At 42.0% G+C, this 12592-nt stretch overlaps 1 protein-coding gene across 1 annotated transcript in view; it reads left to right on the forward strand.

Moving 5' to 3' along the window:
* The window catches only part of LOC127584310 (uncharacterized), a 140291-nt gene that overhangs the window by 15230 nt on the left and 112469 nt on the right, over nt 1–12592 (forward strand). The window lies entirely within an intron of this gene.

A 12592-nucleotide genomic window follows, 5' to 3' on the forward strand; every position in this document is an offset into this window, starting at 1 on the left:
TTACAATGGGCCAGACCTTCCCCCAGGACCTGCCCACAATTGTTGGCAGATGAAGCTGGAGCTGGGTTATCCCCAGATCTCAGGCTGGGAAACCTGCCCACTGAATCTGCACCTGGTTACATCTGGCACAAGTGCAGCAATCTCATTAAAATCGATGGGAGAAATTATCTGCTGGGAGAAAGGTTTTATTTTATTTCACTTATGTGTATTTTATTGGTTACTTAATTTATTAATTTAAGAAATTAATGTAATTTTTACTTAGACATATTCCAACTGTTTTTGATACATGTCGAAGCATTCACAGATGTTCAGTAAACAGTGACACCTTTGACAGCCAGTAATTCTGGGGAGTGGAACCTCAATGAGTGCCAAAGCCTTCCTTCCAGTGCAGCCGGCCAGCTACACTAGAAGAGTCCCTGCGCTGTGTTACACCGGGAGCCAGGCTCCCAGAGGAAGACTGCGCCCCAATCCAAGACAGACAGCTGGCAACTGCAAAATCACCTTAATCATTTTTTTAAAAGGTGAATTCTCTGGGGAATTCACTTCTATCATGGAATGTGACCAATCCCCAGATCTCCTGTGAAGGTTAGGACACTTTGTGTGTCTTCCAGGGCCACTCCAGAGGGCAGATAATTGTGATCATATCGATGAGTAACAGGAGTCACACATAGGCCAAAACAAATGAAAATAGTGGGTATCCTCTCCCAATGGACTTGTGAACAATGTGGATTTTTATATCAAACTGTTAGTCACTTCTTAAATTCCATAATTGGTAAGCAAGCCAGGTTCTCAAACTGCCATAGTGAGATTTGAATTATTCTTATGTATTAAGTTCAGACTCGTGCACTACTATTCCAGTTACAATCACTATGTTGTCACAGTCTCCAGCAATACAACGTTCCTGGGTCAGCCCTTTTCACAGCTGTGACAGAAAATTCAATTTTAGGATCACAGTGGGAAATTTATTCCCCTTGCCACACAAATTTTACAAAATCGCCCTAAAGATAATATCCAGGAGAATGCAGACTTAAAAGCAATTAGTTTGATCTGTGTGGTGTTCAGCATCTGTGACAAGAAGAGGCCACCTAATGAGATAACCTGGGTTAGATCGAAAGACAGAATGACTTATTGGTGAAGGGCTGGAACTGGATGGAATTGACTGCAAGGCTTTGGGTCGATTAATGACACGGCATATGTTGTAGATGCTGAGTCATTTTCTGTACTGGGCTGTAATGTAATGATACAATCCTGTTTAGAATTCCTTCTAGACTCTTAAGCCCATTCAAGCAGTTATTAGAAGGAAACTTTACTTCTTCATCAGTGCTCCCTCCTGGGACCCAAAGAAATTGTTATTCCACTATGGGGAACAAAGAGGGTAAGAACGCTTTGAAATGATGCTGTGAGAACAAGACTGCAGTTTGCTGGCAAGGTCACATCTTGCTTAATGATCCTTCAGTGGGGAAAAAATAAAACTAAAACATCAATCTAAACCAAGAATTCAAGCTTGATTTGCCCTCGTGGAATGCTCCAAGCAGATGTGTTTTATATGAAATGCATGCTCACTGTGTTAATTCAGCAATGTGCTTTGGAAAAAAACACAATAGGAGAATTTGTCCAGATGGCTCACTGGTGTATATTTAGTGCTCTTAAAGGGAAACTACAACCTCAAAATATTATCAACATAAGACAACAGTATGTAGGAACAGGAGCATTCTATTCAGCACCAGGACAATCTTCCTATCTTACCAGATCAGGTCTGACTTGTAGACCAGCTCTGTTGACCTCCCTCCCCTCCATATTTCTAAATGCCCAACGAGAACCCATCTATCCATCTGCACCCCACTGTTTTCCAGGTGCCACCATTAATATTTTTTTATTAGAGTTTCACAGCAGAGCAGTAAACATGTTTTAATGTGGGTGGGAGGGGTTGGCATTTTCACATGGCTTTTAAGAGCCTCCATGGAGACACGAGGGACTGCAGATGCTGGAATCCGGAGCAGCACGCAGTCTGCTGGAGGAACTCAGCAGGTGGAGTGGCACTGATGAATTGTCGACAATTCCTTCCCCCCCCCCCACAGATACTGCTCGACCCGCTGAGTTCCTCCAGCAGATTGCTTATTGCTTTAAGTGCCTCCTTCTGGCCAAAGAGGGCAGGCACTGCAGGAACATGGCTCCAGGGCTCTTATAACTTCATGCTGGCATGCTAGCAGGTGGAGGCAGATACGACAGAGGTGTTTAAGAGGCTTTTAGGTCAGCAGGGAATGAAGGGATATGGACTCTGTGCAGGCAGAAGGGATTAGGTGTCATTAGTTTAACTAATTCAGCACAACATCATTCCTGTGCTGTACTGTTCTATGTTCTATGTACCAACTTGTCCGGAGTATTCCGCCTTTCCCCACTTTCAGCAGAAGGCCACTCATAAACTGCAGATCACGGTTCGTGTAACACCATTACAGCGCCAGCGACCCGGGTTCAATTGTGGCCGCTCTCTGTAAGGAGTTTGTACGTTCTCCCTGTGTCTGCGTGGGTTTCCTCCGGGTGCTCCAGTTTCCTCCCACATTTCAAAGACGTACAGGTTAGGAAGTTGTGGGCGTGCTATGTTGGCACTGGAAGAATGGCGACACTTGCGGGCTGCCCCCAGCACATTCCCAGTCACGCAAAAAGACACATTTCACTGTCTGTTTCGATGTACATGTGACTAATAAATAAATATCTATCTAATATCAAGACATACTTAGGATACCAGATGTAGTTTTGAGAGATAAATGGAGGAATGTTGTTATTAACATTGAGAGGCCTAACCAGGGTCCTTTAATGGACGTGCCCTGCAGAAACACTTAATGTTCATGTTGGGCTGTAAGGAACAAAGAAGGATTATGTTCCTGCCTAGGGCTGTGCACCAGGCCACCACCCTCGGCCACACCTTGCAGCAGCTGCTCAACCCCTCCTCCCCCTCACCCAATCGGTGAGCTACCTCAGAGTGCTGGAGAGGTGGGTGCACCCAGACGAGACGTAGTCTTCAACCCATCATGAACGCCACAGATGCAAGAACATCAGCCACATGATGATATATGCCAGAATTTAAGGTGGGTCTGACCAACACACCCAGTCTTCAGCCAATTCAAAATAAGGTCTAAATAACAGGCTTTAATGCTGCAGTATTGTTATGCAGGGTTTTCCCTGATATATTTTCAAGTTCTTGGACTTCTTGTTATCACAAATCATTATCCAACCAGAGGTAGCTGGAATGCCCAGTTCCACACCATGTAACTTTCCAATATAACAAATGAAGACCCACAACAGTTGATCTTTAGACCAGCTGCCACAGGGCTAAAGCACAGGGGACCCAGGATGTGTCTTCATGAGACAGAAAAACGCTAAATCGTAATGGTTCTCTTGGCTGAAAGCTGCATTCTTAATGTGACCATTAAAAGCTGCAACAAAGCACATATGGCTGTCCCCAAGTGGTCACTAAAGCCCTGATAAGCATATTAAAGATCTGCAGCAAATCCAATGCATTCATCCAAATAGTACACATTAGCCTGGATCAAATTAAATCAAAAGTAGCTGAACTGGGATGGGGGAGGTGAGTAAATCTCCATTTTGCAAAGCTCATCACATTTAAAGTCCCTCTCTACATTCTTGAAATTTTACAAACTGATATACGAGAGATTCTTCCTGTTTTAATTTTGGCCTATCGGTCTCTGGGTGAGCTCAAAAACAACTAAAAGTATTTATCTGTTGTTCTGCGCTTCAGGGCACACAACATTCTTGATTTCACCGTTCCACAATCACAGCTTTCATGCTTTTTCCTCCGGTCTTGCAGAGAAAGACCCACATCAGGGTTTATGGCTTTTTTATCCAATGCTATTACACGCATGCTAACACAATTTCTAAGCAGAAGTGCCTAAACTATAGAACATAGTTTAAGGCAAGGGGGAAAAGATGTAGGAGAGATCTGAGGAAGAACTTTTTCACCCAGAGGGTAGTTGGAATCTGGGACACACTGCCTGAGTGGTGGCGGAGGCAGCTACCCTCACAGCACTTGAATTAGCAAGGCATAGAAGTCTACAGACCAGGTGCTGGTAAATGGGATTTGATGGTCAGCATGGACATGGTGGGCCAAAGGGCCTGCTTCTGTGCTGTGTGGCTCTATGAATCAATTACTTAATGACAGTCATTCTCTGGCACGGTAGTGTAGCGGTTAGCGTGACACTATTACAGTGTCAGCAACCCGGGTTCAATTCCCGTTGCTGTCTGTAAGGAGTTTGTACGTTCTCCCCATGTCTGCGTGGGTTTCCTCAAGGGTGCTCTGGTTTCCTCCCACATTCCAAAGGTCTACGGGTTAGGAAGTTGTGGGCATGTAAGGTGGCGCCAGAAGCATGGCGACACTTGTGGGCTGCCCCCAGAGCACTCTACACAAAAGATGGATTTCACTGTGTATTTCAATGTACATGTGACTAGTAAAGATATCTTATCTTATCTTTCAGTAAAGCAAGATGAAATCACCATTAAAATGATTAATTCTTTCTTTTTCAATCTTTTTATTAGTTTTAAAATTAATACAGATTAATATATAGCATCAATGTTTGTACATGTAATACAAAGAGATCAGGAGAACAATCATGACATAGATAATCATAAAGAACAATAAAGTATAAAAAAAATCTGTAGATCCAACGATCTCTTAGTGAATGAATATAATATGAAAGAAAGGAAAGAAAAAGATTTATTATATAAATATAAAAGAAAGAAAAAACATCCCCAAAACAATAAGAAAAATTACAAACAATATATCAAACCAAACTAAGCTAAACAAAAAAAAATTTCAAAAAAAAACAAATAGGAAAAAAAAACTGGACTAAAATTTCTCAGTAGAAACAGAGCAATGTTATGTCATCAACTCCATTCCTCTAAGTTGAAAGGTTATTACAAGGGGATCTATATCATGTGAAAATATTGAATAAATGGACTCCAAACTTCCTCAAATTTAAGTGAAGGATCAACAGTACCACTCCTAATTTTTTCCAAGTTTAAACATGATATAGTTTGAGAGAACCATTGAAAAGTAGTAAGGGTTATTGGATCCTTCCATTTAAGCAAAATGGATCATTTGGCCACTAATGTAACGAAGGCAATCATATGGTTAGCGGAGGCAGATAGCTGGCCAGACTCTATCCTTGGTAATCCAAAAATTGCAGTTGTGGGCATGCTACGTTGGTGCCAGAAGCATGGCGACACTTGTGGGCTGCCCCCAGAACACTCTACACAAAAGATGGATTTCACTGTGTGTTTCAATGTACATGTGACTAGTAAAGATATCTTGTCTTATCTTTCAGTAAAGCAAGATGAAATCACCATTAAAATGATTAATTAATTGAATAAAATAAATTATTTAAGAAGGACAGTACATGGTAATGTTGCTATTCAGATTGTCTATTATGGTCCTGATATTCTATGCCTAAAACTTTATTTTGTAGAGAAGAAATTGCCAGTTAATGTGGGACAGCTATAGTACAGCTACTACCACAGGGTTCACAGAACAAGGTCTTGAGCCAGTGGCAAAGTGGATCATTTCAGTGGAGACAAGGCCCCACTGCAGGGTGTTCATGCTCACACATAAAGGTGGATACGTGTGTAAGTGTCACTTAAAATGGGTGCCCTTGCTCACACACACATGCACACACACATATGCACACACGCACAGACACACACACACACACACACACATCCAAATCTGTAGATGACACTCTGGTTAGAAAGGACAGTATGAAATATGAAGGAAATAAGAAGTTCTAAAGAGTCATACATAGACAAAGGGACAGCACAGTAGCTGAACTTTTCGAGCTGAAGCCTCACAGCTCAAGTGACCCGGGTTCAATCCTGACCTCCAGTGCTGTCTGTGTGGAGTTTGCATGTTCTCCCTGTGATCACATGGGTTTCTTCTGGACACTTCAGTTTCCTCCCACATCCCAAAATCGTGGGGGTTAGTAGATTAATTGGCCACTGTAAATTGCTCCCTGGAGTGTAGATGGATGGTAGAATCTGGGGGAGAGTGGATGGGAATACAGAGAGAATAAAATGGGTTAGGATGGGATTAATGTTAAAAAGTACTTGATTGATAGTCAGCACAGACCTGGTGAGTTAAAGGGTCTGGTTCTGTGCTGTGTCTCTCTATGACTCTGTGTGTAGAGGAAAAGCTATAATAGATGAAATTCAATGTAGGGAATTATAAAGTCATTGGTAATTGTAACTTTCGTGCATGAGATCCAAAAAAACAGATTATTTTGTTAATGAGGGATAACTAGAAGCTGTGAAAGAGCAAAGGTGTCAATTTACATATATTAATAAAAAACAAAATAGAAACAGCAACTGCTTCACTCAGTCAGTCAGCTAGCATCTAGGGAGACAGATACAGAGTTATTGTTCCAAGTTGGTGACTCTTCATCAGAACTCATCAGAAAAGTCTTACCCCAAATACCACAAATACTGCCTGAACTCAAAGTCAAGGCTGAGCTTATTGTCATATGCACAAGCACATGTATGCACAGGTGCAATGAAAAGCTTACTTGCAGCAGCATCACAGGCATATAGCATCATAAAAGCAGCATTCACAAGAAAAACATAAAATAAACATAAATTATGCAATTTTTACGGGAAAGAACATAATTAGAATGAAGTCTATTTTTGTGCAAAGTGGTCATAGTGTTGCTAAACTGCAGTGATTAGGATTGTGCCAGTTGGTTCAAGAGTAGTAGCTGTTCTTGAACCTGTTGGTGTGTGACTTCAGGCTTCTGTACCTCCTTCCCGATGGTAGCTGCAAGAAGATGCAATGGCGCAGATGGTAGGGATCTTTAATGATGGATGTTGCCTTCTTGAGGCAGCACCTTCTGTAGATACTTCTGATGGAGGGAAGGGATGTGCCCATGATGTATTGTGCAGAGTTCACTACTCTCTGCAGCTTCTTACATTCCTGTGCATTTGAATTGCCATATCAGACCATGATACAACCAGTCAAGATACTTTCAACAGTATATCAACAGGACTTGCTGAGAATTTCCTGCACTTTCTGTTGTTATTTCAATTTTCCAGAATGTGTAGTCTTTTTTCAGTAGAGCTAGCTTTAAAAAAAGTAATGTAAAATGCTAATGGAATATAGAATCGGAGTTTAAGAAAGACCCGCTCAGATCACATCCAGAATATTGCTTTGAATTTTGGGCAGCAGAGCTCCAGAAAGAGATTTCAACACTGAAGGAATGACCGTGCCGATTCATCAGAATGTTACTTGTGCTCAAAGGGTTAAATTTGAGGTTTAACTAACTCTGGTTTGTTTTCCCTGAAATTTAGCAGACTGAGCTCTTTAAAATGATGTTAGAAAGGTGATCCAATGATGAATATTTGTTACTGGCCCATAGTGCATAAATGATCTTGATGGTGTAGAGATGGGCATATACCATCAAGTGATTTAGTCATGGGCATTTGCTACTGGTGGTATTATGATGGGCAGATATTATTAATGGTCTATTGATTTTTTAATGGTCTGAAAATCACTCGCCTTGTGTCCTCATAACTCTAGGAAGGTGCTCCCCCATTGAACCTTCCCATCTAGGATGGATTGCTAGAAAACATCTTTCAATCGACTGTCAAAAACATGTGCCCACCACTAGACCAACAGAAACACATATTCATGACTGATTTATTTTTCCAAATTCAAACAACACTCTTACTACAATCAGCAGAGATTAGAAATTTGAAAATCTGCAAAGAGTAATTGGCAACATGATGAAGATCCTGTTTTCCCCAGAAGTTGACTTTTTATTTTATTACTTGGCATAATTCCAATGCTGACCATCACTTTTTTGCACACTCAGGAGTGGCCAAGGTCAAGTGCACTGACAGACCAAATTCTTTATCCTTCAGGCATTAGACAGGTAACACCAGAATTACCATAAAATAACACAGCATAACTTTTATCATTGCCAAGAAAATAAAATATCCCTTTTTGTATTATGGAAATCCACCGACAATATTCATGAACTAGATTGATTTTGTTTTGTGACAAGTTTAGAAACTACCCTATTTCTTGACTGAAGGTCACATGGATGTTCTGATAATTAGTGAAATGCTTTGAGTCAGCATTTCTCCTCCAGCTCTGTGTCTCTCCAGCTCTGATCTCTTGTGCATCCGCTGCTTTCTTCTTGGGAGTGCTTGTGCATGAATCACAAAAGGTTGGCTTGCAGGTGCAACAGGTTATCAAGAAGGCAAATGGAATGTTGGCTAGAGGGATTGAATTTAAGAGCTGGGAGGTTATGCTGCGACTGTACAGAGTACTGGTGAGGCCGCACCTGGAGTACTGCATTCAGTTCTGGTCTCCTTACTTGAGGAAAGATATACTGGCTTTGGAGGCAGTGCAGAGGAGGTTCACCAGGTTGATTCTGGAAATGAGGGGAGATCTATGAGGAGAGATTGAGTCGCCTGGGACTATACTCACTGGAATTCAGAAGAATGAGAGGAGATCTTATAGAAACATATAAAATTATAAAAGAGGTAGATAATTAGAGGCAGGAAGGTTGTTTCCACTGGTGGGTGAGACTAGAACTAGGGGACATAGCCTCAAGATTCAGGGGAATAGATTTAGAACAGAGATGAGGAGAAACTGCTTTTCCCAGGGAGTAGTGAATCTGTGGAGTTCTCTGCCCAGGGAAGCAGTAGAGGCTACCTCATTAAATATATTTAAGACACAGATAGATTTTTGCATAGTAGGGGAATTAAGGGTTATGGGGAAAAGGCAGGTAGGTGGATCTGAGTCCACTGCCAGATTAGCCATGATCTTATTGAATGGTGGAGCAGGTTCGATGGGCCAGATGGCCTCCTCCTGCTCCTGTTTCTTATGTTCTTATGTTCTCCAACATTTACCTCTGTTCTAGGATTTCCTCTCTAAGGAAGAATTAGGGAGGTCACCAGAAGTAGATACATGCATGAGTTTCCACCAACAGATGTCTCTACCTCCCCCCTCATTTGGTTCCATCAACTGGAGGGCATTGATCTCACGTCTTGAGTTCTGGACTCTGTTGTTCTTTTCTCCTTCAAGGTACTCCTTAAAACCTACCTGAACTTTGGTCACATATCTATACCTCCTTGTGAGAAGGAGGCCATTGAGCCTGAAGGAGACCATCACTCCTGGGGGAGAGCAGAACTATGGAGGTGCTGCCCTTGGGGAAGATAGGTCAAATTATTTCCCCTCTCAGATGAATGATCCCTTGACCCTCCTCAATAAAGAACAGGGGAATTCTCCTCAGTCCTGGTCAATATTTATCCCTCCAGCAAGCTCACTGAAAGCAAATCAGACTCAGAATTTATTATCGTAGTTTGCTCGGGTTGTTAAGAAGGCATATGGCGTGTTGGCCTTCATTAGTTGGGGTACTGAGTTCAAGAGCCACGAGGTGATGTTGCAGCTCTACAGAATTCTGGTTAGACCACACTTGGAGTATTGTGTTCTGTTCTGGTTGCCTCATTATAGGAAGGATGTGGAAGCTTTAGAGAGGGTGCAGAGGAGACTTACCAGGATGCTGCCTGGGTTGGAGAGCATGTCTTATGAGGATAGGTTGAGTGAGCTAGGCCTTTTCTCTTTAGGGAGAAGGAGGATAAGAGGTGACGATAGAGGTGTACAAGATGATAAGAGGCATAGATCGAGTGGACAGTCAGAGACTTTTTCCCAGGGTGAAATTGGCTAACACGAGGGGGCATAATTTTAAGGTGATTGGAAGAAGGTATGGGGGGATGTCAGAGTTAAGTTTTTAACACAGAGAGTGGTGGGTGTATGGAACGTACTGCCAGCAGAGGTTGTGAGGTCAGATACATTAGGGACATTTGAGAGACTCTTAGGTAGGCACATGAATGGTAGAGAAATAGAGGGCTGTGTAGGAGGGAAGGGTTAGATAGATCTTAGAACAGGATGAAAGGTCGGCACAACATCGTAGGCTGAAGGGCCTGTACTGTGCTGTAATGTTCTATGTTCTATGTCTTATAACGTGGTATTTGTTGTTTTGCGGCAGCAGTACTGTGCAAAGACGTAAAATTATTATAAATTACAAAATAAATAAATAATGCAAAATAAAAGGAATAATGAGGTAGTGTTTATGGGTTGATGGTCCATTCAGAAATCTGATGGCGGAGGGGAAGAAGCTGTTTCTGAAACATTGAATGTGGGTCTTCAGGCTCCTGTAGCTCCTCCCTAATGGTAATAATGAGAAGAGGGCATGTCCCGGGTGGTGAGGGTCAATAGTGATGGATGCCACCTTCTTGAGGCACCGCCTCTTGAAGATGTCCTCGACAATGGGGAGGGTTGTGCCCATAATGGACCTGGCTGAGTCTACAACCCTCTGTAGCCTCTTGCAAACCTGTGCGTTGGAGCCTTCATACCAGGCTGTGATGTAACTAATCAGAATGCTCTCCACTGTACATCTGTAGAAATCCACAAGAGCCTTTGGTGACATACCGAATCTCCTCAAACTCAAGTGACCCAATCATTTCAATGCAGTTAGTGAGATCCTCCTGAGCAACTGGTTGCATCACAACAGTGACCAGTAGTTCTTAAGGCATGAAAGACACTGCAATAGAAATTGTTCTTGTGCCAAAACATTTCTTTTCACCAAAACCCAATCGCTAAAGGGCTTGGCTCTCATGACTGATCAAATTTTGCTGCCAAGATGGTGGGGAGGAGGAGCCTTAGACAAAACTGACCTGAAATGCTGACTTTAATGCACCTTCTCCAGCTCAGGAGAACTCTTGGTGCACCATCCATTCAGTCCTGATAACCTGAGAATCTCCTCATCCTTGGCATCCTTTCTCAGTTCTCCCTTCTCTACTTTATGTGTCACCTCCCGCACAGCCGGAGTTACTGGTGTTCTCCCACCACCAAGAGGAGAGAAAGAGCTGACTCACTGACTGTAATGCCTGGACTTTCCTACACTTGTGATGCTTCCATCAAGAATTAGTAGGTCCATTGGCCACAGTATGTTGCCCCGAGTGTGTCGGTGAGCCATTCGTTCTGGGAGAGGTTGATGGGAATACATGGAATTAGTGCAAGATTAATGCAAATGAGTGCCTGATGGTCAGCACCAACTTGATGGGCTGAAGGGCCTGTTGCCGTGCTATATGACTCTTTGCCTCTTTCTCATCTGCCATGGGTGCAGTAACCCAAGTGGCATAGACTTCTAAACATTTCTATGACTCTAATTAAAACAAGCTGCTGCATGATTGACAGCCTTGCAGAATGATGAAGAGAGTGATTGGTTAGAGGCTCTGATCACTCATCAATTCTTAAACCAATCCATAAATGTGTGTCTACTTAAGAACATTAGTAACTAGCTGGTTTAAACTAAATCAAAGTCTGTTCTACTTCATTAAGACATAATGTATAAATTGAAAGGAGCAACCTGTTTCATTTCACTTCCTTACGATGCCTTGCCCAGATTGTATCAGCTGGTGATTGTAGGGTGCAAAAAGATAGCACAGGGAAAGCACATTGAGACACTAAATACTTATCCTGCAAAACTAGACTTCTGAATCCATATTTTGTATTTAGTACAGTAAATCATTCAAAATATGGGCAGGATTCAGCCAATTACCTAAATGTGCAATGGTATCAGAAGCCACTTGCATCAGTTTGCTCCAAGAATTAATGATACAACATCCACCCAACTCCAAAAGTGAGTGATTAATCTACTCCTCTCAGAATCAGGATCAGAATCAGATTTATTACCACTGACTTATGACGTGAAATTTGCTGTTTTGTGGCAGCAGTACAGTGCAAGATTTAAAAATTACCATAAATTACAAAAATAAATAGATAGTGCAAAAAAAAAGTAATGAGGTAGTGTTCATGGGTTCATGGACCATTTGGAAATCTGATTGTGGAGGGGAAGAAGCTATTTTTGAATCGCTGAGTGTGGATCTTCAGGCTCCTATACCTCCTCCCTGGTGGTAATGAAAAGAGGGCATGTCTAATTAATCAGGCCTGCATGTCTAATTCAGCCCTCTTTCTGAATGCAATCCCTTATAAATTTGCCTTTTCTCCAATTTACAAACTCTGTGTTACTAGAAAAATCCCAGACAGGAGGGATTTCAGCCACACAGACTTGAAAGGAAACTAATTGGTGAAGAAAAAATAATTTTTGTAACTATGGGAAAAGAGTACAGAAATCGGACTGACAGGACTGCTCCAACAGGAGCTGGCAGAAAAACATGTTCGGCTGAATGGCCTCCTTTTTTGCAAACTTTCTCCTCAATTGCTTGAGTACGACTCTGCCGGGTTAACCAGCCCAGTTCTACTTCAGCGTCAGAGGACATGATGTGGAAACCGGCTTAAAGGACACAAAAATTACAATTATCATTGAGTTTAATGAAAACAGATTCACAATGGTTACCTTCATCCCAGAGCAGTTCGATAATTCCGTTTGTGATACAAAATTCCCAGAATGTGAAGGAGCAGAATACCACAGAAAGAGACAATTGTAATTTCTTCTATATCAAGGATATCAATAGGGCAAAACCCAGAAAAATCCTGGGCAAACGTGCCTAGAAATTGGAT

This window comes from Pristis pectinata, chromosome 2 (genome assembly GCF_009764475.1).
Source record: "Pristis pectinata isolate sPriPec2 chromosome 2, sPriPec2.1.pri, whole genome shotgun sequence".
Lineage (NCBI taxonomy): Eukaryota > Metazoa > Chordata > Chondrichthyes > Rhinopristiformes > Pristidae > Pristis > Pristis pectinata.